We start from the raw sequence: 14248 nt of genomic DNA, 5'->3' as shown, positions 1-14248 counted from the left end.
AGGGGGGTGAAGGCATATCCTTGATGTGCAAGTCAGCAAAAAAAGGCACTCAAGAGCATGATAGAATAATTAATTATATATTCTGTAGACTATAAAATACAAATTTTCTTTCAATATCCTATACAACACTCTCCTCTGTCTTGTGGCCCACCACACTAATCCTCATATGTATCTGATTTGTGGCATAACATGAAAATAATCATCAAACAAACCACTTGTCATTCCTTAATACATTAATACAAACATCACCATTAAGAAGGAATCAAAAAGAGGTTTTAATGTCTGACAGTGCTGAAAGCCAAGGAAGGAGGAGGAGATGTAATTATGTCATGTCATCTCTCTCTCTCAATTCAATTAAATTCCAGGGGCTTTATTGGCATGGGAAACATATGTTAACATTGCCAAAGCAAGTGAAGTAGATAATATACAAAAGTGAAAAATAAACAATAAAAATGAAAAATTAACATTACACTCACAGAAGTTCCAAGATAATAAAGACATGACAAATGTCATATTATATATACATACAGTGGTGTAACGATGTGCAAATGGTTAAAGTACAAAAGGGAAAATAAATTAACATAACTATGAGTTGTATTTACAATTGTGTTTGTTCTTCACTGGTTGCCCTTTTCTTGTGGCAACAGGTCACAAATCTTGCTGCTGTGATGGCACACTGTGGTATTTCACCCAGTAGATATGGGAGTTTATCAAAATCGGGTTTGTTTTCAAATTACTTGTGGATCTGTGTAATCTGAGGGAACTAAACTCAGCAAAAAAAGAAACGTCCCTTTTTCAGGACAATCTCTTTCAAAGATAATTCGTAAAAATCCGAATAACTTCACAGATCTTCATTGTAACGGGTTCAAACACTGTTTCCCATGCTTGTTCAATGTACCATAAACAATTAATGAACATGCACATGTGGAACGGTAGTTAAGACACTAACAGTTTACAGACGGTAGGCAATTAAGGTCACAGTTATTAAAACTTAGGACACTAAAGAGCCCTTTCTACTGACTCTGAAAAACACCAAAAGAAAGATGCCCAGGGTCCCCGCTCATCTGCGTGAACGTGCCTTAGGCATGCTGCAAGGAGAAATGATGTGGCCAGGACAATAAATTACAATGTCCGTACTGTGAGACGCCCAAGACAGCGCTACAGGGAGACAGGATGGACAGCTGATCGTCCTCGCAGTGGCAGACCATGTGTAACAACACCTGCACAAGATCGGTACATCCGAACATCACACCTGCGGGACAGGTACAGGATGGCAACAACAACTGTCCGAGTTACACCAGGAACGCACAATCCCTCCATCAGTGCTCAGACTGTCCGCAATAGGCTGAGAGAGGCTGGACTGAGGGTTTGTAGGCCTGTTGTAAGGCAGGTCCACACCAGACATCACCGGCAACAACGTCGCCTATGTGCACAAACCCACTGTCGCTGGACCGGTGAAGTGAAGAGCAAAAAGTGCTCTTCACTGACGAGTCGCGGTTTTGTCTCACCAGGGGTGATGGTCGGATTCGCGTTTATCATCGAAGGAATGAGCGTTACACTGAGGCCTGTACTCTGGAGTGGGATCGATTTGGAGGTGGAGCGTCCGTCATGGTCTGGGGCGGTGTGTCACAGCACCATCAGACTGAGCTTGTTGTCATTGCAGGCAATCTCAACGCTGTGCGTTACATGGAAGACATCCTCCTCCCTCATGTGGTACCCTTCCTGCAGGCTCATCCTGACATGACCCTCCAGCATGACAATGCCACCAGCCATACTGCTCGTTCTGTGCGTTATTTCCTGCAAGACAGGAATGTCAGTGTCCTGCCATGGCCAGCGAAGAGCCCAGATCTCAGTCTGGGACCTGTTGGATTGGAGGGTGAGGGCTAGGGCCATTCCCCCCAGAAATGTCCGGGAACTTGCAGGTGCCTTGGTGGAGGAGTGGGGAAACATCTCACAGCAAGAACTGGCAAATCTTGTGAAGTGCATGAGGAGGAGATGCACTGCAGTACTTGATGCAGCTGGTGGCCACACCAGATACTGACTGTTACTTTTGATTTTGACCCCCCCTTTGTTCAGGGACACATTATTCCATTTCTGTTAGTCACATGTCTGTGGAACTTGTTCAGTTTATGTCTCAGTTGTTGAATCTTGTTATGTTCATACAAATATTTACACATGTTAAGTTTGCTGAAAATAAACACAGTTGACAGTGAGTTTTTGCTGAGTTTATGCATCTCTAATATGGTCATACATTTGGCAGGATGTTAGGAAGTGCAGCTCAGTTTCCACCTCATTTTGTTGGCAGTGGGCACATAGCCTGTCTTCTCTTGAGAGTCAGGTCTGCCTACGGCAGCCTTTCTCAATAGCAAGGCTATGCTCACGGAGTCTGTACATAGTCAAAGCTTTCCTTAAGTTTGGGTCAGTCACTAGGGTCAGGTATTCTGCCACTGTGTACTCTCTAGGGCCAAATAGCATTCTAGTTTGTTCTGTTGTTTTGTGAATTCTTTCCATTGTATCAAGTAATCATCTTTTTGTTTTCTCATGATTTGGTTGGGTCTAAGTGTGTTGCTGTCCTGGGGCTGTGTGGGGTCTGTTTGTGTTTGTGAACAGAGCCCCAGTACCAGCTTGCTTAGGGGACTCTTCTCCAGGTTAATCTCTCTGTAGGTGATGGCTTTGTTATGGAAGGTTTGGGAATCGCTTACTTTTCGGTGGTTGTAGAATTTAATGGCTCTTTTCCGGGTTTTGATAATTAGTGGGTATCGGCCTAATTCTGCTCTGCATGCATTATTTGGTGTTTTACGTTGTACACAGAGGATATTTTTGCAGAATTCTGCATGCAGAGTCTCAATTTGGTGTTTGTCCCATTCTGTGAATTCTTGGTTGGTGAGCGGACCCCAGACCTCACAACCATAAAGGGCAATAGGTTATATAACTAACTGATTCAAGTATTTTTAGCCAGATCCTAATTGGTATGTCAACTTTTATGTTCCTTTTGATGGCATAGAATGCCCTTGTCTCTCAGATCGTTCATAGCTTTGTGGAAGTTACCTGTGGCGCTGATGTTTAGGCCAAGGTATGTATCGTTTTTTGTGTGCTCTAGGGCAACAGTGTTTAGATGGAATTTGTTTTTTGGTCCTGGTGACTGGACCTTTTTTGGAACACCATTATTTTATTGAGATTAACTGTCAGGGCCCAGGTCTGGCAGAATCTGTGCAGAAGATATAGGTGCTGCTGTAGGCCCTCCTTGGTTGGTGACAGAAGCACCAGATCATCAGCAAACAGTAGACATTTGACTTCAGAGTTTAGTAGGGTGAGGCCGGGTGCTGCAGACTTTTCTAATGCCCTCGCCAATTCGTTGATATCTATGTTGAAGAGGGTTGCTGCATTCCTGTCTTACCCCACGACCCTGTGGGAAGAAATGTGTGTGTTTTTTGCCTATTTTAACCGCACACTTGTTGTTTGTGTACAGTACAAGGATTTTATAATGTTGTATGTTTTTCCCCCAACACCACTTTCCATAAATTTGTACAGCAGACCCTCATGCCAAATTGAGTCGAAGGCTTTTTTGAAACCAACAAAGCATGAGAAGACTTTGCCTTTGCTTTGGTTTGTTTGTTTGTCAAATAGGGTGTGCAGGGTGAATACGTGGTCTGTCGTACGATAATTTGGTAAAAAGCCAATTTGACATTTGCTCAGTACATTGTTTTCACTGAGGAAATTTACAAGTCTGCTGTTAATGATAATTCAGAGGTTTTCCCCAAGATTGCTGTTGATGCATATCCCACGGTAGTTATTGGGGTCAAATTTGTCTCCACTTTTGTGGATTGGGGTGATCAGTCCTTGGTTCCAAATATTGGGGAAGATGCCAGAGCTAAGGATGATGTTAAAGAGTTTTAGTATAGCCAATTGGAATTTGTTGTCTGTATATTTGATCATTTCATTGAGGATACCATCAACACCACAGGCCTTTTTGGGTTGGAGGGTTTTTATTTTGTCCTGTAGTTCATTCAAGGTAATTGGAGAATCCAGTGGGTTCTGGTAGTCTTTAGTAGTTTATTCTAAGATGTGTATTTGATCATGTATATGTTTTTGCTGTTTGTTCTTTGTTATAGAGCCAAAAAGATTAGATAAGTGGTTTACCCATACATCTCCATTTTGGATAGATAATTATTTGTGTTGTTGTTTGTTTAGTGTTTTCCAATTATCCCAGAAGTGGTTAGAGTCTATGGATTCTTTAATTACATTGAGCTGATTTCTGACGTGCTGTTCCTTCTTTTTCTGTAGTGTATTTCTGTATTGTTTTAGTGATTCACCATAGTAAAGGCGTAGACTCAGGTTTCCTGGGTCTCTATGTTTTTGGTTGGACAGGTTTTTCAATTTCTTTCTTAGGTTTTTGCATTCTTCATCAAACCATGTGTCATTGTTGTTCATTTTCTTCGGTTTTCTGTTTGACATTTTTAGATTTGATAGGGAAGCTGAGAGGTCAAATATACTGTTAAGATTTTCTACTGCCAAGTTTACACCTTCACTATTACAGTGGAACATTTTGTCCAGGAAGTTGTCTAGAAGGGATTGAATTTGTTGTTGCCTAATTGTTTTTTGGTAGATTTCCACACTACATTCCTTCCATCTATAGCATTTCTTAATATTACTCAGTTCCTTTGACTTTGATGCCTCATGATTGAGTATTGCTCTGTTCAAGTAGACTGATTCAAGTAGACTGACTGATTTTACTGTGGTCTAATAGGAGTGTTAGTGGGCTGACTGAATGCTCTGAGAGACTCTGAGTTGAGGTCAGTGATAAAGTAGCCTACAGTATTACTCTCTGTCTTTCTCTCTCTCTCTATATCACTCTCTCTCTCTGTCTCTCTCTCTCTTTCTGTCTCTCTCTCTCTCTCTCTGGCGAGCTGCTCTGCTAAGTGGAAGATTAATGGCGAGATGATGTCCTGCCATCCCACTTAATGGACCTTGGAGTCATTATTTCCGTTGTGTGAGAAATTCTGCCCAGGCTTATGCGAGGGCAAGAAGCAAACAAAGCATAAAAACCAATTAGGTGTGGGCATATCAATTCTTTGTCGTGATTTCACATCTACTCTGGCAATTATTGATCGGAGTTCAGCTTAATAAGAGGGCCTGTTTCTGATAATTGGAAAAGGGATTTTTCAAGCAAACAAGCAATAGCTTAAAGACAAGAAATGTAGATATGAAATAACTAGCAGAGTTTAATATTTTATTGTAGGGCAAAAACATGTTTATATTCTCTTCTTAAATCTGATTGCTCACAAACAAAAGCATGCCATTGTGGTGGAATCATCAGACCCAGTTATCCAATAAAAGTGGATGTAGTCAAATTTTTAATAGATTTTCCAGTTGACAATAAGGGCACTCACTCTACTGTAACGTTACATTGTGGACCCAATGCCTGCTCAATGGGAATGTGAGTGTATGTGCTTTGAACACATGCAGTGGACATGAATGTGGGTGCTGTTCTGTGTCCCCGACTCTCTCCACTAGTCCCTGGGAATGTTCTGAACTGCTCCAGCTTTCACCCTGCCGAAAAACACTTTTTTGTGACTAAACAAAAGATGCAGTCAGTGTGTGAGTAAGTACCATGATGGATTAGTGAGAGATTAGCTAGCCAGCAGTAAGTAAGCAATTTCTGAGCATTTTGTCTCCACGTCCCCCTACTACTCTCAGGAGATGCTCTCTCCTTCTCAGCAGTTGCAAGTTGAGCTGCACACTGGAGCATTTAGGAAACAAAGCGTTGTTTGAATCATAGAATACCAAAGAGATATAGTAATATGAGTGTTCTTCTTCCCAAGTTTATTTTGTCAGCTTCTCTCTCACTGGAACCTTGTAGATTTCCTAGATTCTCAAGAGAAGTATGATACCATATTTCCAACACATATCCATATATCTCCATTCTGATTTGGACCGTTTGTCTGATTCTTCAATATACTCTTAGTGAGGGAATTAGATGACTTCTACCACCTGTTAATAAACAAATCAAAATCAAATCAAATTGTATTGGTCACATGCACATATTTAGCAGATGTCATTGCGGGTGTAACGAAATGCTTGTGTTCCTAGCTCCAACAGTGCAGTAGTATCTAACAATTCACAACAATACACACTAATCTAAAAGTAAAAGAATGGAATTAAGAAATGTACAAATATTAGATCGAGCAATGTCGGAGTGGAATTGACTAAAATATAGTCGAATAAAATACAGTATATACATATGAGATCAGTAAAGCAGTATGTAAACATTAGTTCGACATTATTTAACTGACTAGTGTTCCATTATTAAAGTGGCCAGTGATTCCAAGTCCATGTATATAGGGCAGCAGCCTCTAAGGTGCAGGATTGCGTAACCGGGTGGAAGCCGGCTAGTGATGGCTATTTAACAGTCTGATGGCCTTGAGATAGAAGCTGTTTTTAGTCTCTCAGTCCCAGCTTTGATGCACCTGTACTGACCTCACCTTCTGGATGATAGCGGGGTGAACAGACCGTGGCTCGGCTGGTTGATGTCCTTGATGATCTTTTTGGCCTTCCTGTGACATCGGGTGCTGTAGGTGTCCTGGAGTGTTGGGCAGACCGCATCACCCTCTGGAGAGCTCTGCGGTTGCGGGCGGTGCAGTTGCCGTACTAGGCAGTGATACAGCCCGACAGGATGCTCTCAATTGTGCATCTGTAAAAGTTTATGAAGGTTTTAGGGGCCAAGCCAAATTTGTTCTTTCTTCACCAGACTGTCTGTGTGGGTGGGCCATTTCGATTGTAGGTATGTGTACGCCAAGGAACTTGAAGCTTTCCACCTTCTCCACTGCGGTCCCATCGATGTGGAAATGGGCGTGCTTCCTCTGCTGTTTGAGGTAGTCAAACATGGAACACCATCTAGTTTAAACAGACAGGTAAGAGGAAAAAATGTCTCTGTGGTGGATGAGCTGTAGGAGTAAGTGAGAGGGACTGGGATGGGCCCTCTGGTGGGGAGAGGCAGCCGTCTGAAAGGTCAGTGTATAAGACAATACAGTGTGCCTGTCTGTGCCTGCCCTAGCTCTGCGGAAAGGTCTAAACGGGATCCTTGGGACGTCCCAACTCTGATGTCACCCCGTTGAAGTTCACATTTAAAACGGTTAAGGTTAGGTTTAGGGTAGGGGTTAGAGTTAAGGGTATGGATGTCCTAAGGATTTGAGATTGCACTTACCCTAGCTCTGCTGAGCCACAGAGTTAATGGATGGGGAGGCCTCTTGGAGCCAGCCATTCTATTGAGTTGCATTAATGTGGTCAGGGGAGACTCAAATCAAATCAAATGTATTGGTCACACACATATTTAGCAGATGCTATTGCTGGTGTAGCAAAATTCTTGTGTTCCTACTGTAGCTCCAACAGTCGCATGGCACATCCCTTCATATCCACTTTCAGAGCTGCTCAGCCTTCAGAGTTGTCACGAATCCCGCCGAAGATGGTGCCTCTTCCTGTTCGGGCGGCGCTCGGCGCTCGGCGTCACCGGCCTACTAGCTGCCATCGATTCTCTTCTTTTTGTTTCTGTTAGTTTGGGCTGATTGGGTGCACCTGTTTTGAGTTTAGTTTTGTGGGTAGGCTATTTAAGGGCAGTAGGCCCGCTGGCTTTTGTGCGGGCTTGTTATTCTGTTTGTGGTGTTTGTATTCGTGTGGATTTTGTCCTTGTTTATTGTGGACTGGATGTTGACGCGCCCTTTTGTTGTGTGGCGTAGCCGTCTCGTTTATATTCTATTTTGGAATATTAAAATATATCCACTTGCTCGAAACTACCCTGCTCTCTGCGCCTGACTCCTTCATTCACCATTGGAAACGTAACAAGAGTGCTGGGCGAGCTGAACCCCCCTCCTCATCTCTCTCTCTCTCTCTCTCTCTCTCTCTCTCTCTCTCTCTCTCTCTCTCTCTCTCTCTCTCTCTCTCTCTCTCTCTCTCTCTCTCTCTCTCTCTCTCTCTCTCTCTCTCTCTCTCTCTCTCTCTCTCTCTCTCTCTCTCTCTCTCTCTATATATATATATATATATTTATATCCCTCTCTCTCTACCATCCACAGGATCAGATCTTAGCATCAGAGCAATAACTTGGTTCATCTTTGTTTTGTTGTTCTACCTCAGCTTTAGGCAGTGGTTTTAGTACCATCACGCTATCTGTCGTGAGAACAGGTTGGTCTTCTCTATATTACAAGGGATTTTATAGCTTCACATGTTTGCAATACAATGTGTTGTTACCCAATCAAATTAATCTGTCCATGTGTAGCATGTTGAAGACAGTTCCCACAGTGCACAGTCATTGTTGAAAGGTGTTGAAACATCTTTAAAACAAGATAAGGGTGTGTAAGTTGTTGTATGTGGTTTCACTGATTTCCTGCTATGCTGACTTGACTACCTCAAGTTAGAGTACATTCAAGGATACTACTTGAGTTCAGAGATTTTGAAATGGCATGTTCCTAATGTGTTCTGAGAACTCTGATTGTGAAACAGAGTTGCGTTGGACGGCCATGTCTTCATATAGATTGAATGAGAGGTACATAGTTTATGAATGGAGCACAGTGGCTTCAGGGCCAGTCAGACTGGCAATCTGCTCAGCATAATGACAGGAAAGGATGTTGTTTAATGCTTCCCTCCAACCCACAGGAACCACTTCCACTCTCTGACACTTCTCCACTCCCCCAGATATCACTCTATCAAAATGCCTCAAGAGGCATGACCAATCCATCACAGACCCATATTGTAAGATGGCCTCTTACACTGCCTAATGCTCTCCTATGTTTAATATGGCTGTTGTGGTTGACTGACCTGTAATTGGGGTAACAAGTGCAGTCAGGTTCACCTCCACATTCTTGACATTCAAGTTTGTCTCAGTCGGGTATTAACAAGGCCTTCAAAGATGTTACGTTTAGATTATTTTTTTGTTTTAGAGTCACACCCCAAAACACTGTTTATTTATAGTAACACATTAACACATTTATAGTACACATAAAACATTCATAAAACCTTCATTAATCCCCCTAATATTGTGTTTACACCTAGTTTGAATGAAGGTTGCATCCAACATTCCCCTCAACATTCCCCTCAACATTCCCCTCAACATTCCCCTCAACATTCCCCTCTGCCCCCTTGCATTCCATGTCTGTTCCTCTTGTCATGTTTTCATTCGCCTGCGGATCACTGACTCTGTGTTTGTTTTGGTTGTTTGATTGTGCAGATTGCTAATGGCTGGTCAGTCAGAGGGTAGAAGATGGATGTACAGACTTTTGTTCTGATTTCAAAAGTATACCTACTTGTGGTTCCATGGTGTTGTTAGTGCAAATATAGATGAATTATGTGAGGGTGAGTGTTATTTAAATTTCATTCAATTACCTTTTTCCAATTGTTATTTGGGATAGGCAGTACTTGGCTACTAAATGTGTACCTAAAGCAGTAGGCTGTCCATATAGCTAGATCCACATAGCCATCTGTATTACCATGCAGTGTACAAAACATTAGGAACACCTGCTCTTTCCATGACATAGACCGACCAGGTGAATCCAGGTGAAAGCTATGATCCCTTATTGAAATCACATGATAAGTGTATGTGTGCCATTCAGCGGGTGAATGAGTAAGAAAAAATATTTAAGTGCCTTTGAATGGGGTATGGTAGTAGGTGCCAGGCGCGCCGGTTTAAATGTGTCAAGAACTGCAACACAAAATATTATAGTGCCTTTGAACGGGGTATGGTAGTAGGTGCCAGGCACACAGGTTTAAATGTGTCAAGAAGGTGTTCCTCATGTTTTGTACACTCAGTGTATAACCCCACAATATGATTCATTGATAGATTCCATGCAGGTTACCACCTGCAGTATTGCTTGTAGTGTATCCAAATCAAACTGGAGTCAAAATCAAACATTTGACACTGAGCTGCTCCAATCAATGAGGCCTAATCCCGGACTTTAACCATACATCTGTTTGGTAATTGGTTGGGCTACTAGAGGGATGAACCATGGCTGGGGGAGACTGTGGTGGAGTGTTCCATTCTGCAAATAACCCATTCCTGTTCTCAGATTCAAAGAGAACCAATTCTGGCAGCCTCCTGGGCCACATTGTCTGTGATATTCTCTCCCCCTGTGTGTATTTTCCTCATGGATACATTATTTGTTCTGAATATAAATAACAGTCATGGGCCAGATGCAGGAGGGAGACACAATTTAAATTCTAGTAAACTTCCAGGGAGTAATCGGGAGCAGAGGGGACGGTTTCCTCCCAGTTCACTTTATACTCACGTAGAGATTTTTATGGAATGGGACTTACTTTCACGACCTCACCTCATCTACATTGTGACCGGCAGCTTATCCATATAGCCTTCTTTTGGGGGGGGGGGGGGGGGGGGGGGGTAGCGGATAGATCAGCTATGAAACTAGCAGACAGATCAAATAACATTACATGCATTATTTCTGATCCCCTTTTTATTTTCATTTTTTTTGCCCCTGCCACCCTCTCCTCCGGTTGGAGGACCTGGTGGAAAACATAAAAATGCAATATATATACATATATTGAGAGAGCTCTTAAGTTGAACCAGTAAATCTCAGAGCTTTGAGGTTCCAGTAGCCTACCAGGAAGTGTTCTCACAGTGCTGATGACATGCAGGCCGAAGCCCAGACTCAAATCTGCAAGCTGTGCAGTCAGGAAATGAAGGAATCAAGCTGCCACGACTGAGGAAAGTGGTGTGAACTTCACAGGGCATAACTACAGCATTTGCTATTGTGTAAATCTGATGCATGTGTGTAATGACAGAGTAACATTGCATCTCATTGACCAACATTTAGATACAGTGCATTCGGAAAGTATTCAGACCACTTTACTTCTTCCACATTTGGTAGGTTACAGCCTTATTCTAAAATGGATTAAATCGTTTTCCCCCCTCATCAATCTACACACAATACCCCATGATGACAAAGCAAAAACAGGTTTTTAGAATTTACATGAGTATTCAGACCATTTACTAAGTACTTTGTTGAAGCACCTTTGGCAGCGATTACAGCCGTCGAGGCTTCTTGGGTATGACGCTACAAGCTTGGCACAACTGTATTTGGTGATTTTCTCCCATTCTTCTCTGCAGATCCTCTCAAGCTCTGTCAGGTTGGATGGAGAGCATTGCTAGACAGCTATTTTCAGGTCTCTCCAGAGATGTTAGATCGGGTTCAAGTCCGGGCTCTGGCTGGGCCACTCAAGAACATTCAGAGACTTGTCCCGAAGCTACTCCTGCGTTGTCTTGGCTGTATGCTTAGGGTTGTTGTCCTGTTGGAAGGTGAACCTTCGCCCTAGTCTGAGGTCCTGAGCGCTCTGGAGCAGGTTTTCATCAAGGATCTCTCTGTACCTTGCTCCGTTCATCTTTGCTTCGATCCTGACTAGTCTCCCAGTCCCCACAGCATGATGCTGCCACCACCATGCTTCACCGTAGGGATGGTGCCAGGTTTCCTCCAGACGTGACACTTGGCATTCAGGCCAAAGAGTTCAATCTTGGTTCCATCAGACAAGAGAATCTTGTTTCTCATGTTTTAGGTGCCCTTTTGGCAAACTCCAAGCGGGCTGTCATGTGCCTTTTACCGAGGAGTGGCTTCCGTCTGGTCACTCTACCATAATGGCCTGATTGGTGGAGTGCTGCAGAGACGGTTGTTTTTCTGGAAGTTTCTCCTATCTCCACAGAGGAAATCTAGAGCTCTGTTAGAGTGACCATTGGGTTCTTGGTCACCTCCCTGACCAAGACCCTTCTCCTCCGATTGCTCAGTTTGGCCGGGTGGCCAGCTCTAGGAAGAATCTTGGTGCTTCCAAACTTCTTCCATTTAAGAATGATGGAGGCCACTGTGTTCTTAGGGATCTTTAATTGTCACGCCCTGATCTGTTTCACCTGTTCCTGTGCTTATCTCCACCCCCTCCAGGTGTCGCTTATTTTCCCCAGTGTATTTTTCCCTGTGTTTCCTGTCTCTCTGTGCCAGTTCGTCTTGTATGTGTTTTTCCCGTTCTCCTTTTTCTAGTCCTCCCGGTTTTGACTATTGCCTGTTTCTGGACTCTGTACCCGCCTGCCTGACCATTCTGCCTGCCTTGACTACGAGCCTGTCTGCTACGCTGTACCTCCTGGACTCAGATCTGGTTTTGACCTTTTTGCTTGTCCACGACCATTCTCTTGCCTACCCCTTTGGATTTTTAAACATTGTAAGACTCAAACCATCTGTCTCCTGTGTCTGCATCTGGGTCTCGCCTTGTGCCTCGATATCAATGCTGCAGATTGTTTTTTGTACCCTTCCCCAGGTCTGTGCCTCAGCACAATCCTGTCTTGGCGCTTTACGGACAATTCCTTCAACCTCATGGCTTGGTTTTTGCTCTGACATGTACTGTGTGCCTTTCCAAATCACGTCCAATCAATTGAATTTACTCCAATCAAGTTGTAGAAACATCTCAAGGATGATCAATGAAAACAGGATGCACCTGGGCTCAATTTTCAGTCTCATAGCAAAAGGGTCTGAGTACTTATGTAAATAAGGTACTTAAAATAAATAAAAATTACATTTGCAAACAATTCTAAAAAACGTTTTCTGCTTTGTCATAATGGGATATTGTGTGTAGATTGCGAAGCATTTTTTATTTATTTAATACATTTTAGAATAAGGCTATAAACATAACAAAATGTGGAAAAAGTCAAGGGGTCTGAATACTTTCCGAATGCACTGTACGTACAGAAGCAATGATTGAATTGATTAGGCACATTGTGTTGATGTTAAATTAGGTTGTTTATTCATCATAAATAAGCAAATGTATTTATCCACCATAAAAACAAGAATCCACAATGTTTCCGTGGAATCATTAGGCTAAATGTAAGTCTGATGTTTGAGTTAAATGGTTTGAAGACTGATTTGCAGCTTTGCCTATTTCTGGGACTCTGCGGCCCATGCATTTTTAAAAGCTTTTCCATTGGCGATCATCATCCATCCTCTTTGTTCAACAGTTCAGCAAACTCCTCCCTGGAAACACACTCACCATTTTCCCATTACTTTCTTGATAAAGGGCCAACGGTTGTAATGATCTCCTTATTTTACAGCAGTACATCTGCACTCTACATGGCATGAGCATGACCCTCTCCTATCACTTTGTGCGTGTGTGTTGGTGTGTGATTCTGCCCAGCGCAGTGCCACAGCCTGCTGATGGTGATGAATGAGCTGGAGGGGATGATGAAGTGGCTGGAGTCAGGCCCTTATCTGATGCAGCCTTGGGAAGAACACCACAAGGCCGGCCCCACACTATGCTAAACATCCTGGTTCATTTGCACTGAAGCAGCAGGAAGCACCTCCCTCAGGGCCAGGGTCCAAGGTTTGAATTATGAAGACACCCAGGGATGGTGGGTGGGTGGGTGGGTGCGTACTCCAATAGCAAATAATTAACAATATTGATCCAGAGAGGCATATTTTTAGGGGGCCTGTCACCCCTAAGAGTTAGTGTGTAATTTTAACCCTACCAGGGTTCCCATCTCAGGGCAAGGTGCACTCCCCCAGAGTTACATCCAGTCAGGATGGCCTTGGTCTGGCCCAGGGGTTAGGAGTCAGAGTTATTGGATGGGGGTCTCTTTGGGGTGGGAAAGGTGGGTGTTAGGAGCAAGAGGTACTGTGGGTGGCCAGGGCTGTGGGGATTTGGGGAGTGTGAAGTGCGGTGAGGGGCTAGAGGTACTGGGGGTTGGAGGCTGAGGGACTTTGCCAAGGCCATGGTGGAGGTGCTCCAATCAAGTGGGATTACCATGCCACCTCTCTGCACGTTGCTGCCCAGCCTTGATATACTGTGGCGGGGTGGCAGCCAGATGTGGAGGTGCAGCTGTGGTTCAGACCTGGAGAGTTTACGTAGTCCCTCTGGATTTCCCCCTAAGCCTCTCCACAGGACAGACGGCCATTCAGCTAGGAACCACATGTTTCTTCCTCCTTCCCTCCCTCTCTCCACCCTCCTCAATACCAGGATGCAATAGATCCTCAGAGGAATCTATTACCCCCTCTTCATCCCCACTGGTCTTGGTTATCCGATTCATTACGTGGGAAGGAATAACTCTGGCCACTCAACATCTACCCACCTATTGTCATGGGCTATCTCATTAGGGTGTACTGTATGTGTTTCCATAGATGTTCTCCACTAAATGTAAGATCTGTGAATAGGTAGTGCAGGTATATTGAATCAGAAAGACCACATTGACTTGACGTGTTTATTTTTTTCCATGTCTCTG

The sequence above is a fragment of the Salvelinus namaycush genome, chromosome 9, assembly GCF_016432855.1.
Source record: "Salvelinus namaycush isolate Seneca chromosome 9, SaNama_1.0, whole genome shotgun sequence".
Taxonomy (NCBI): domain Eukaryota; kingdom Metazoa; phylum Chordata; class Actinopteri; order Salmoniformes; family Salmonidae; genus Salvelinus; species Salvelinus namaycush.
This window is presented reverse-complemented; position numbering follows the sequence as displayed.